Source organism: Hyposmocoma kahamanoa, unplaced genomic scaffold (genome assembly GCF_003589595.1).
Source record: "Hyposmocoma kahamanoa isolate Upper Pololo Valley unplaced genomic scaffold, ASM358959v1 84, whole genome shotgun sequence".
NCBI classification, from domain to species: domain Eukaryota; kingdom Metazoa; phylum Arthropoda; class Insecta; order Lepidoptera; family Cosmopterigidae; genus Hyposmocoma; species Hyposmocoma kahamanoa.
The window spans coordinates 6,733,588-6,746,522 of record NW_020654229.1 but is presented as its reverse complement, the minus strand read 5'-3'; the positions used below and the strand labels follow the sequence as shown (position 1 = coordinate 6,746,522).

The 12,935-nt window shown below is 35.5% G+C and overlaps 1 protein-coding gene across 1 annotated transcript in view; it reads left to right on the top strand.

Moving 5' to 3' along the window:
• The window catches only part of LOC113234442, a 110,712-nt gene that overhangs the window by 36,136 nt on the left and 61,641 nt on the right, over positions 1-12,935 (top strand). The window lies entirely within an intron of this gene.

The following is a 12,935-nucleotide window of genomic DNA, read 5'->3' as shown; positions in this document are numbered from 1 at the left end:
TAATAATCTTCAGTATAATTTCTTTGTTTGTAATGTAAGTAGAGGATAAATTATTGTAATTAATTTCGTAGGTTAACAAATTATATGTGAAATTACTTTTCAACAACGGGGACAAATTAATTTCAACCTTGAATTGGTAGTTATAGGGTTGACATTTGACATCGAAGTTCGTGCTTTTGAATAATATATTATTGTTTCGTTGTAGAATGTGCAGAGTTTTATTGTACCTGTCGGGCACAATTTTTGAAAGACCTGTGTTCTAGTGCTCAGTGTTTAGGATGAAGGGTCTATCTATATTCGTCGTTATCACCCAGCAAAGAAGAGACCAACATACACGCGAAATCTTTAAGAAAGCAAGGAAAGTTATACTGGAATGTAATAAGCCAATTAAAAAGATACCTGGAATGGTACTAAATCTATAAGACCGAAGCTCATTGTTATATTGTGAATCTGAAAGCAACTGTCGAAAGTAATATAGAGTTAGTAGTTTCGTAAGTCAATGTCCAACTAAGAAGAACCGAACGTCTACAGAAATAGTTTAAGAAAGAAGTTCAACTAATACTGGAACCTTAAACCAACTAATGGTGCCTTACCTGTGACTGTACTAAATCTTTAGGAATAAAGGTCAATGTTATATAGAGACTCCGAAGTAATGTCCAAAGTAGCAAAGTCTGCGTTTCTGTAGTTGGTCATTAGGATCAGGGGTCTTACTAATTTGGTTATCTGAGGTTACGTCATAGCGACAAGCCTCCACACACACCTCCAAGATAATATTTTGTCATTTCATAACAGCAAATAAAGCGCTTTATATTAATTTAATTTAGATGTTTCTGTCTTTTCTATTAAAACGGGACTTGATGTATAGAGTCAATCAATAATATATATCATCATCGTCAATCTAGTTTATACGTCCCATTGCCTGGCATGGGTCTTTTCTCAATCGTGGGATTTCTGACATTTTCCGAGTGTTGTAAGCACGGAAGAAAAAACAAGGCCTTTAAGCCTCGATTACTATCAGAACTAGAGATGGGTTTTTACCCGAGAAACATCCGTCTAAGGATAGATATCCGATAAGTATCTGTATTCACTGAGTATTTAATCTAAAACATAATTTTAATAATAGGATAATATTTTTTTTGTGCTTTATAATAAAATTCATACAACTCATTTAAATAATTACGTTTTTGCCATTCTTTTATGTAACAATACTGTTCTACCTACGTTTTTCGAGTCGTTTGGTATAAAAAATTCTATTGACAGAAATTTATCAAATGAACTTAACCCTTGAGCTATTTATCCTACGTTAATAAATTGCGACCCAAATTTACGGTCTTAGGGTCTACTGCGTACTAAATAAAGTCATGTTTGGACTTGAAATAGCCTAAGGATTCTCTTTCACATTTCACACACATAATCTGTTAATTAAAACACATGATATAAAAAATAAATGTTTATAATTGTGTCGATACACAAAGTGTTTTAAAAATATACTTTGTTTTACTAAATATAATTAATAAACTACGATTAAAAATATTTATCCACGTTTTTGGATAATTATCGAGTAAAAATGGATATTTATCCTGAGTATTTATTCCAATGACCCATCTCTAATCATACATTCTAAATTTTGAACACTACAAAATCTTGATATCGATTGGTAGTAGTTTCAAATTTAAAAAGGAATATCAAATTCTGGATTGTTAATATAATTAAAACTTTACCATTTTGGTATAACGTCCAAAGTTCAATACCATCAATACTTATTATAATAAGTTACGACGTTTTGATATTTGTATGGAAATTTCAATCAATGTGCTGCCATCTAGCGGTTCTTTGCTGAACGATGACGAATTGAAGTTATTAATTTAGTTCTCCAAAACGAAGCGACCATATTGCTGGGGTATATACTTAATAATGTATACTTTCGTTTCTTGTAACAAAAAAAATATTTAATAAGTCGTATCCGCGAGATTCTGCGCGTTGTGGCTGGTAGAGTGGATTGCCCGATCATGCTACATTGCATGAAACTGCATTTAAAACCATGTCGATGATTTATTTGATATTTTATTTAATTTGTTTAATTATTCTTTGTTTTTAAGTTGCCTTTTGTTTATTTTAATGTGTGTAAACCTATTGAATTATCTAAGCTAGTAGTTGTCTCAGAATAAATGATTTTTGATTTTTGATTTGATTTGATAAAGAGAAAACTGAAAATTCATTACAATAAGACTTTTCAATGATATGAAATACCGCCACGGATAACATTTTAGGTGCGACTATTATTTTTGCGCTGTAAACCAGCATAATAAGGCATTTGGGTCAAACGCAGAAAAAAATTACCTTTTTAAAATTTACATGTCCCCTGACTTAAAATTTCTTTGTAAAATTTAGTTTTGAAAATAGACTAAAAACTAGACTAGACTAAAAATTGAGTTATCGTAAGTTTCTGAATCGACCCCTTGGTTCATCTTCTCGCTCGGAAACTCATCTGTTATCGAGACTCGGATGGGCTACCCGATGAATTAAAATCAGCCTGCAGATAGGTCTTTCGATACCTATAGATGGCAGGCGTCAGACGCTAACTAACCACTGCATAACATACTGCCTCTGTGGCCGAACGGTTACCTTGAGATGTTACCACGCAGAGGTTCGAATCCCTGGTCGGGAGAAATATTTGTATGGTCTACATTTATTTTGTCTCTTGAGTTTGGGTGTAATTTGTGGTTGTCTACCTCTGTGTGTGTCCATAGCACCTGCGGTACAGGGTTTTCCTAGTGTGAGGGTATGAGTGTGTGCAATATTATTATTATTAATTAAATATAAAATAAAGAAAATTATACAGAAATATTTAATCCAACTTCTTGTAGGTTCGATCATTACATACAACGCTTCGCCCATGAAACCAAACGCTGTTGTAACTCAAAATTGTAAATCTCAAAATAAATTTATATTCTCGTCTTTAAATGGGTAACTAAATATTATCTACAAATAAAAATAATATCATTATTTGCAATAAGATCCATTCAGCACCTATTTTTATTTTCACTTTCAAACCGCATTTTCTCGATTGTACCAATTTTTGAGTTCAAGTACGACTTGCAAACGGTAAGTCAAGTTAAGCCGCATATAAAACAAACCATCTTACGCTAAACAGCGCTACATTCGCTGCTCTACCAAGAAATTTAAAAAAAGTCTCACCAACCAGTTCAATGGCGTCACGTTACATTTGCATCGGTAGCCGGCGTCTGCGGCGCGGCGAACGCCTCGATCCAGCCATTCGAATTTTAAATTCGAACCGCGCTGCGCGTAACCAGTCGGTATATTTTAAATAAAATCATGAGCTGACGTGTCTATTGTATTGACAAAGTTTTGTTCAAATAAGACATTTAATTTTATTAAAAAGAAGTGTAATACTAATTTTTGTTTTAATAAGACTGTGAGTGTACTTTCTTGTGTGTGTTTTTTGTTGGATTTTTCGAAAGCACGCTGAGCCGGCAGGATGGCGGTAAACTTTTTGTTTTTTTGTTTGACACCAGTAGAATGTTTATACAGGCTTCTTTTGAATAAACTATTTTTTATTCGAAACATGCTGTTTCAAAGATCACTAACCTCTAAGGTTCAAAAGAAGTTATGTTAATGGAAAGATTTGTGTTTCCGGTGATTATTTACTGTTTTGTTTTTAATTTGGGGGCTCTAGGATTTGTGTTTTTTTATGATACCGGACGAACAAGTCGTGCGCCTGGTTGTAAGCGACACGCCTGTCCGTAACGGTTGTAGTACCACTGAGCAACTGAGAGATTTAAGCGTGAAACATACAGGGAGCGTGTGCGAGCGGGTCGCGTGTCGGGGACCGCGGCGGTTGTATACTCCGTGTCTTTATATGCATGACAACACACCGACCGCCGGGTGCGGGCGCCCATTTCGCACCGGTTTAAATCTTAGATCGCAAACATCTGTGGGGTACTGCCACTGCGCCCGTCAGCGTGAGACATAAGTTGAAAAGTCCTACGTGCCTGTCACATATCGACGTGTAACTTTCTCAAACTCGTATCTTATAAAGAGTATATTATAGAGTAAGTATATTCAGGACATGGCAAAATTTGCTATATTTATTATATTCGAAAGAAATATTTTTCAATATTTCTTAAATCGAGACTACCTGCAAAAGCTAAACGGGTCACTGCCATGGTATTATGTCATACAAGTACGCAGAAGCTGTAATAAGTCTTTCATATACAGTTTTTGTTTCACTATAGTTTTACACATCAAATATTTGACAATTGTATAACTAACTTAATTATAATTTTAATTTTTGACATTTAAGTTGTAATACATTTTGATTGAATTGTAATTTTAAGACATTGTACGCCTGATTTGGGTAAGAATTGTAGATCTAATCACTTGTAAGTAACACCTGTATTTTACCAATTCCTACAATAAATTTTTCTGGTTTCTGGTTTACACGTCCATGGAAAGCTTTGAATATTAACTGAAATCCTATTGCGAAAGCGTATTTTTATTATGTTACCCCTTAAATGAATTTGTGACTTTGTGAATATGGCTGTCAAGAAGAAATAGTTTATTTTTATTCCACCTATTAATGTTATATTTTGATGCCTTACGTTCTCCTATTCGTTTCTTATAAAGAGTCATTCAGGAGATGGCTAAATTTTCTATTTATTTTAAATTTCTTATCAAGGTTGTAAATTTGGAGGCATTACTTTAAGAATAGGTAAAAGCCAGTGTGATGGAAATGTGAAGAGAAACAGCCTGCAAAATTTGTATATACAATCCATTTTTAGCATTTTAGTAACTTTGTGTTTTAAGATACGAGTTTGACAAAGCAAGGCGACGATATTTTATTTTCGAATAATTCGTTTTATACTTTTATTTGAGCCTGTTTTCAGGATTTAGAGCACATCCCGTCGTGTAACAAATTAGCGGTGACCTATCACAAATTGGAACTTTTTTCCGAAATAACGTTCATTCGAATTTTCATTACACCGAAAACTGAATCATAACGAAATCGTTCTTCTTTCAGGACACGTTGGATGTTTATAGCAAAGACACGATTAAATTCGGCTAGGTTAGGTTAAGTTAGGTTTAAAAGAAAAAAACATTTTCCTCTCAAATTTACTTTCGAAGTTATAAAAATTCGAGCAAACTTTACTTCTGGAAAATGTCATTTCGGACTACGGATAAGTAACACAAATTAGCACATTCTTTAGACACTATCCTCAGGTATATCGTATACTTTTTGTAAGGCCGTTATTTAATACTAAATACTTAAACCATTTGATCTACTAAAATAGTTTTTCCCAATTCGCCTCCAGTGACTCGCCTTGATAAAGGCGATTGATTCTTGGCTTGTTTTATGCGACATCTCTAACTTCGACGCTGTGGGCTTTCTGCAGGCTGATTTTAATTCAAATGGGAATCTATCCGATCGGGTAGCCCACCCAAGTCTCGAAATCAGATGGATTTCCGAGCGAGAAGAACCTGATTCCTACTATATCTTTCTAATTTGTGAGTTACATCAACTATTGTTCCAATTAGAAATGTCAAAAGTTTCCGATTGGTCAGTTGCAAATCGCAATTATGCGCCTTGACTCGGAAAAGACGCAGTCTCCGATCGGGAGAGGCAATCAAAATCAAACTGCTGGTCGATTACTATGCAGCCAAGGTTTTTATTGGAATGAACCCTGACAAGCGGTTAGTTCCTAGTAGGTGCTAGCTTTACCAATGGAACAGATTGTGCGGTGCTCATGGGCGCAGTGTCTTAAGCCCAGGTCATACAGAGGCGGTACAGTAGTATCTCTCTACATTAGTTTTGAATATAGTGGCCCTTACTAACCGACCCTTAGGATGTACGAGAAGACTGCCGTCCGGTAACTAAAAGGTGGGTAAGTGACAAAATATTTTTTGAGATATAAAACCCAGCTTTAGAATTTAACTAATTTTAACTATTTTTAAAAGAGAATTCTGTACTCTATTTTTTTTGCTATTTGACCATTTGTCACTTAGCCGCGTTATAGCGCGCACAGGCACCTTGTAAGTTCAGGTTCTGACCCCAGATCAGCAAGTGTACAGGGTTGTCACAGACCTCTGTCACTTGACAACATCCGGTTCTCGAGAGAGGCTAGTGCCTCGGGTGAGCCGCCCCGGGTGCACGTACACTCCTATAGCATAGCTCAGGTAGCGTAGCGAGGGATCTTTTTAAATATAAACTGGGAATATCTTCATGAATATTAATTTATTACGTATTTTACATATTATTTTTGGAAGCTTCTTCTAGAACTGCCAAGATGTTCTTCCTTTTTCTATCCTATTTTTTTAAATACATCCTAAACAAATCTATATTCATTCAGCCAGTGTTTCTACTCATAGAGCAGAGCCTAGACTACATCCCTCTTCCTCACAACTGAAGGGGTGAACATCCCTAGCTGATGTCCTTCCTATGGTAGGCAACTTACATAAGTGATTAGCCTCTACTATAGGCTAGCCACACACTGCTCGGAAGTTACTAACCTTACCAAGAAGCAAACCACCGAGGAGGCTGTGGGTAAAAACCTATCTAAAAGGACAGACTATGACCACATCCTAATCAAACAATTCAAAACATAATTATTCGTTAGCTATCCTTGCTATGGGTAACCTATCTAAATCCTAACTCTTCATTTCAGCTACCCTAGCTTGGCTGAATGTTCCTAATAAATCCTTAAACATCACTACTAGAACTTCCTAAATGCATCACTAAACTATCTCCAACGTGCACGCCGCTACTACGACGACACAGGCTTGAGCACCCATCGGACAGCCACTGGGGAACATCAATATTGACTTCCCAGCTGCCTTAGTCCTCGTCCTGCAGCTAATCACGTTCCACCTAACTTTCTTACTTTCTTTGAACAAATTAAAACAACACGCAAATTATCCTAACAACAACATTTCGTAACACCAATATGATATGGCGATATATCATATGGAGGAGTCCTAATAATTAAACACATATATTTTCCCTTGAACTATGCACATACACAGGATAATATATTCATTAAATAAAAAATAAGTTATATCCATCCAAGTCCAGTAATCTTCTCTTCCCGTCCTTTTTGAGTCTGCGTTCGCCGGAAAAATACAACTCCCATCAAAATATTCGTCACAATGTCATCATGGCTCCATGTGAAAAACAAACAAACCCTTAAGAATAAAATACAAGCAATTACCTACTAGAAACTGAAAAATCATTAAACTATCTACTATATAACCTTTTCAACCTATTCACATGCACCAGATCCTGCCTACCAGAGATCCTGTCTACCAAACTAGGAGTACATCTAGTTACCCTAACTTCCGCATATCTTCATATCTCCTGGGCATTAATGCAACTCTATATTTTTTATCAAAATTCCGCTTCTGTTCCGATCGTATACTACCTATCCATTCTTTACGCGAATCTATCAAGGCTGCTCGTTTCATAAAATTGCCTTGTAAATTCTCTGCAACACTTACACGAACACGTTTAAAAATATCCCTTTCCGAATTATATACCTTCGGCGAAACATATTTATTTTTATTTTCACATGAATTACACTTTTGACGCCCTTGACAACTCTTACCAAACACGTCAACATTTTTCTTTATTCCCGGCAAAACTAAAAATGAAGTTCAAAAAATGAAGAGTTTACATACTCCGAACTATTTAGTGAGAAGTTATCAAATCTTTTTGATACCGGCCCGATAGAAGACTTTTCTTTCTTTGACCCAACATCTGTCATGGACTTAGAACAAATTTTATTGTTAATTTTCAATCTTGACAACTTGAAATTATATTCCTTTAAAATATCCTCGCCGAGGATAAGATATTCCTCATCACCTAGCTCAACAAGCAACCTCGATAGGTATTTATTTCCATTAATTGTCAACGACACTTTGGTGGACGCCTGCACTTCTATTGGCATTCCGCCCACTGTACGCAATGGAAAATTCGGAGGATACTCCGAATTGATGATAATCAATCTGCAAATGTAACCTTTCTGCAAAACAACGAGAGATTATTGATACCGAAGCACTAGTATCTACCAACGTCTCGCAACTTACATTATTAACAAAAACAGATATAAAAGGTACTCTAAAACTATCAATCGTATACAAATTTCCTAAATATTCAGCTGTGCTTTGTCAGCAAACACGTTGAGGAGATTCCGACGAAGATCCACTACCATGTGCCCGTGAATACACTTGACGTGGCGTATCCTGCTGCACGATTGGTGCTCGTAGCACTAGATATTCCGACTGTTTAGACTCGGGTCCAACTATCGACGTAGAGTCACCGTGTGTTTGCCAACAGTGAGAGTGCTCCTTATGAACATATACTGGCAATTCAATATTTTGTCGACCCACATACTCCTTGCATAATTGTTTTTTTCAACTCCTCTTTCGACAAATACAAATTACTATATTGAAAACTGGGTATCAAAGGCTTCAAGAAATGACTAATAGACTGAACATCTTGAATCTTTGCTTTTGTCGCTAACTTATCTAAACTATAAAAATAACTTGTCAGCGATTCGTTAGGCCCCAGTCGCCTATAATTAAACTCTCGGGCATAGTCTATTTGTGAGGGAAATTCCATTTTAAGCTTTTGTGCAATTATATCATGCGTCGTGTATGACGCAAAATACGTTTTGTACCATTGTAGAGCCGGCCCCTCCAAATACAATGCTGACATGTATCTCTTTTGTCCATCTTACTAATTATTCAATACGCCGATCGCCTCAAACTGGCCCAGAAACTCCTCCACATCTTTTAGGCCCGAAAATTTCTGTGCGATACGATCCATTGTATAGTTTTTTACTTTGCCCCTTTTCACTATGAAGCGCACAAAGACACAATAGCAAATTCACACACAAAAATATAATATAAATTACGACCTTATATTATCTTCTTCCCTTCTTCGGTGATTTTACGTAAAAATCATATAAATTTTTTTCACATCGGAAATTTCTACATCGGAATATTTCCACTATTTTATTGCACTTCCACCATTTATAGTATAGGACGTAGCTCAGGTAGCGTAGCGAGAGATCCTTTTAAATATAAACTGGGAATATCTTCATAAATAAATATTTATTACGTATTTTACATGTTGATTTTTGGAAGCTTCTTCTAGAACTGACTCTCGTGGATTTGGGTGTAATTTGTGGTTGTTTATGTGTCTGTCCATGGCGCCCGCGACAGGGTTTCCCTAGTGCGGGTCCATGAGTGTGTGCGTTAAAAACACGTACAAAATCCTGTTATTACACTCATTGCACACAAACATATCGGCCCTGTGCTCTAATAGATTTTACACAATAGAGCAGAAGCGATATCTCTTCTCTTCTTCCATTAAAATAAAAATTAACTAAATAGGTATTACAAAAAAATACAAATAACATTTTAAATGTTTGTTGTTTCCTTCTATTTTATTCTAAATTATTTCCTCGTATTCTGTCATCGCGGGATTTTTAGATAGAAAAATGCATTTCATTTTATCGAGCAGTGGAGTAGGCAACTAAGTATCCAGTCATCCGACCACTGGTAAAAAGGCCACATCTACAAAATAACAACTTTCCTGTAGTCTGTCTTTTTTAATACGGAGTAAAATGACAGTTCATTGCACAAAAGTGTTGCCCGCTTGAGTCGATAAATATTCTATCGACTATCGACTGAATATTGGTCACGCTTATGAAATAAATAGCCGATCTCGATCCTCGAGCCATTATTCTACTGTGAACTGTCAATTTTTGTAAGTTCATACATACGTACACTATATTTAGAATTATGTTTGTGAAAAATACGAAGAGGAGACATGTGTTAAAGTTTTTTCATTTTAATTCAATATAGATAATCAAAGAACACAGAAGGCAATAAACGTAATTAGTAACCATTAGAAAGTCGTAAAGTTCACAATAGTTAATTGAAAAACCAAATACATTTTTTTCTGAGTGTTCGATCTTTGTAATAACAACCTAGTGGAGTAATTTCACATAAAAATAATTGAATATCAATTCAATAAAAATTTAAAATATGATGAATAGCAACATCTCTAGCCGGGGCTAGTAGCTGTAAAGGTATCTAGCTGGGTGACGAAATATCATAGATTTCTCATAGATGGCGCTACGGCTAAAAAGTCGTTGGAAAACCAAATACAAAGTACGACGCAAGCACATAGAAAAATTCGTGAGGTCAGCTGGTTCGTTCCGTGGCTTAGTTGGTATAGCGTCTGCCACGATATGCTAGAAGACGTCGGTTCGAATCCGACCGGATCGAAGGAATTTTTTCTGAGTGTTCGATCATTGTATTATAATTAATTATTAATGATTGCATTACAAAACAAAGCGTAGCATATAACAAGAAACAATGTATGTGTGTTCGTGCGTGCGCGAGTGTGTGTACGTGTGTGATTACAAATACATAGTTCTGTAGGAAGTGATAATATATATAACAATTTCGTTGAAATATTTTTAGATTGTATAGAATATTTATTGTTTTTTCCTTATATAAGCAAAATATGTGAATGTGTTTTAGTTTATTTGTAATTAGTTGATTACTTATTAGTAAGAGCATCGTTAGTCCAGTGGGATAGCGGTTGTTTTTAAATTTTAAAGAGGTACATGATTCGAATCCCTTTGGTATCATGAAAGTAAATATTTAGTAGACTATGCAAGACATTTGTCAAAAATATAATAAGGAATGTAGTGACAGCCTAAACGTGGCAGTCCAGCATGGTAACTGATGCTAGTATATACGCTAAACATACAAAGTACTTCACAAATATTAACAGAACAAATAACAAAAATTAAAAAGAGAGAATTTAATAAAAATAAAAATGGGAAGATAATTATTATTATTAAAACATGCGTTTAAAGTTTTACAAAACAACACATTGGTTTTTAATTAAAACCGCGCTCGAACAAAAAGTTTGTTAGTAATAAAAGTAATTTACAGTTCTATTTTTAACTTATAACTGTAACCGCCCAACATTAACGGCTACAATCGACGTAGGTAAAGATCGTTATAAAGCGGTAAACAACTTATTATCATATAAATTCAGTTACGCTCTAGTTGCAAGTAAGTGTGCACTGGTACCATTGTTTCTTGTTGCTAGTATTCTCGGTTCTGTATATTGATTAGTAAGGTTAACTCGTGATAACCGTTAACATCGATTAACTGAACTAAGTAGTAACAAAATTCAATGAAATAAAACTTTGGTATCAGTAGATCTCCCTATGAAGGGAAGTACTGCCACCTTACCTACTTCTGCCGCCAAATTCAAATTCAAATTCAAATTCAAAATAATCTTTATTTTATAGGTAAGCATTATTACACTTGAAATCGTCACAATGGTTAAACTCTACCGCTCATTCGTAAGGCAGATTCCCCTGAGAAGAATGAGCAAGAAACTCTAGGGGTTGCTCTTTGTAAATAACATTTACAATATTTTTTATTTTTATTTTTAAACATCAGAGATCGAGACTACCTCCATGAGCTAAACGGGTTACTACCACGGATTTTTGTCATCCAAGTACGCAGAAGTTGTATAATAACCTTTAGTATAAAGTTTTTGTTTCACTATAGTTTTAAACCTCGTGAAAGGCAAATTTTTTATATCAACTGGAATCTTGTTATAGAAGCGTATACATTGCCCCTTAAATGATCTTTTGACTTTGTGAAGACGACTATCAAGAAAAGCTACTTTATTTCTATTCCTCGTATTAATGTTATGTCTGTCACTATTTTTCATAAATTAATTACTATTCCTTTTAACATAAATTACATTTTCATAAATGTACTGTGAGGCTAGTGTAAGAATGTTAATTTCCTTAAACTTATCTCTCAAAGATACTTTGGGGCCCAGATTGTAAATTGCCCTAACTGCACGTTTCTGCCGGACAAAGATTCTATTGATATCGGCGGCATTACCCCAAAGCAAAATGCCGTAGTATGACTGTCGCGTCAACGTTGGGAAACTGTGAAGAAGGAGGTAGGTGTGAAAAATACCTATTCGTATGTAAACGCGTTTATTCCCGTTTCCAAATGTTAGTACAATGCAACACGAAAGTTTAAAAGTATATGTCGCGTCTAGTCTGTTCTTATGTCACAACTATATATCGTGACTGCGTCGTGGACGTTTATTTTATCGTTGAGCGACTGTCGTGTTTAGCTGTTCGCACTAGATCGTAACGACAATTTATCGGTTCACGGTAACCGTTTTGTCGTTTGCACTACAGAATTATCAGAAGCGAGCCGAGGGTGATAAAGCGTGACGACAATAATAGCTGCGATTACCTAATGTCACATTATATCGTGACGTTTTATTTATAATCTGACGACGGTCGTTCTAGCTCTTCCCATTGTCTCGACAGTCTGTCGTCGTAACGTCAAAAAAGTCATGAACGACAGTTAATCATGTTGTACTTATATGTAATAAGTTCACTTAAATATACGAGGCGCGACACTTTAAACTGCACGACTATCTGTCGTCACGATATAACGGGAATGCGCCCTAAGGGTCATGACGAAATTACAGGTACATTCGACTTGTCAAGTTATGTCTCAGGGTGATGGGCGTTGCAGTGCTCCTCAGATCTTTGCGATTTAAAGCTCTGTGTGGCACTGAAATTTCTATAGACAGGCGTGTCGCTTAACGTCGGTGCACGATTTGTGATACTATACCCCAGCTCGAATTAAAATTCTCTCAATATAGGTTCTATTGCGCGGGTTGAGCGACGGGGACACTGGCATTATTATTATTTCAGAATTTATATTTTTAAAACCATTTGAAAAATGTATATCGTATTATATACATGTTCTATTTAGTTCAGTTGGTAAAATAATTGGTATATACCATTGACTTACAATTATATGGACGTCGGGTCCGCGCTAAAAAGTGT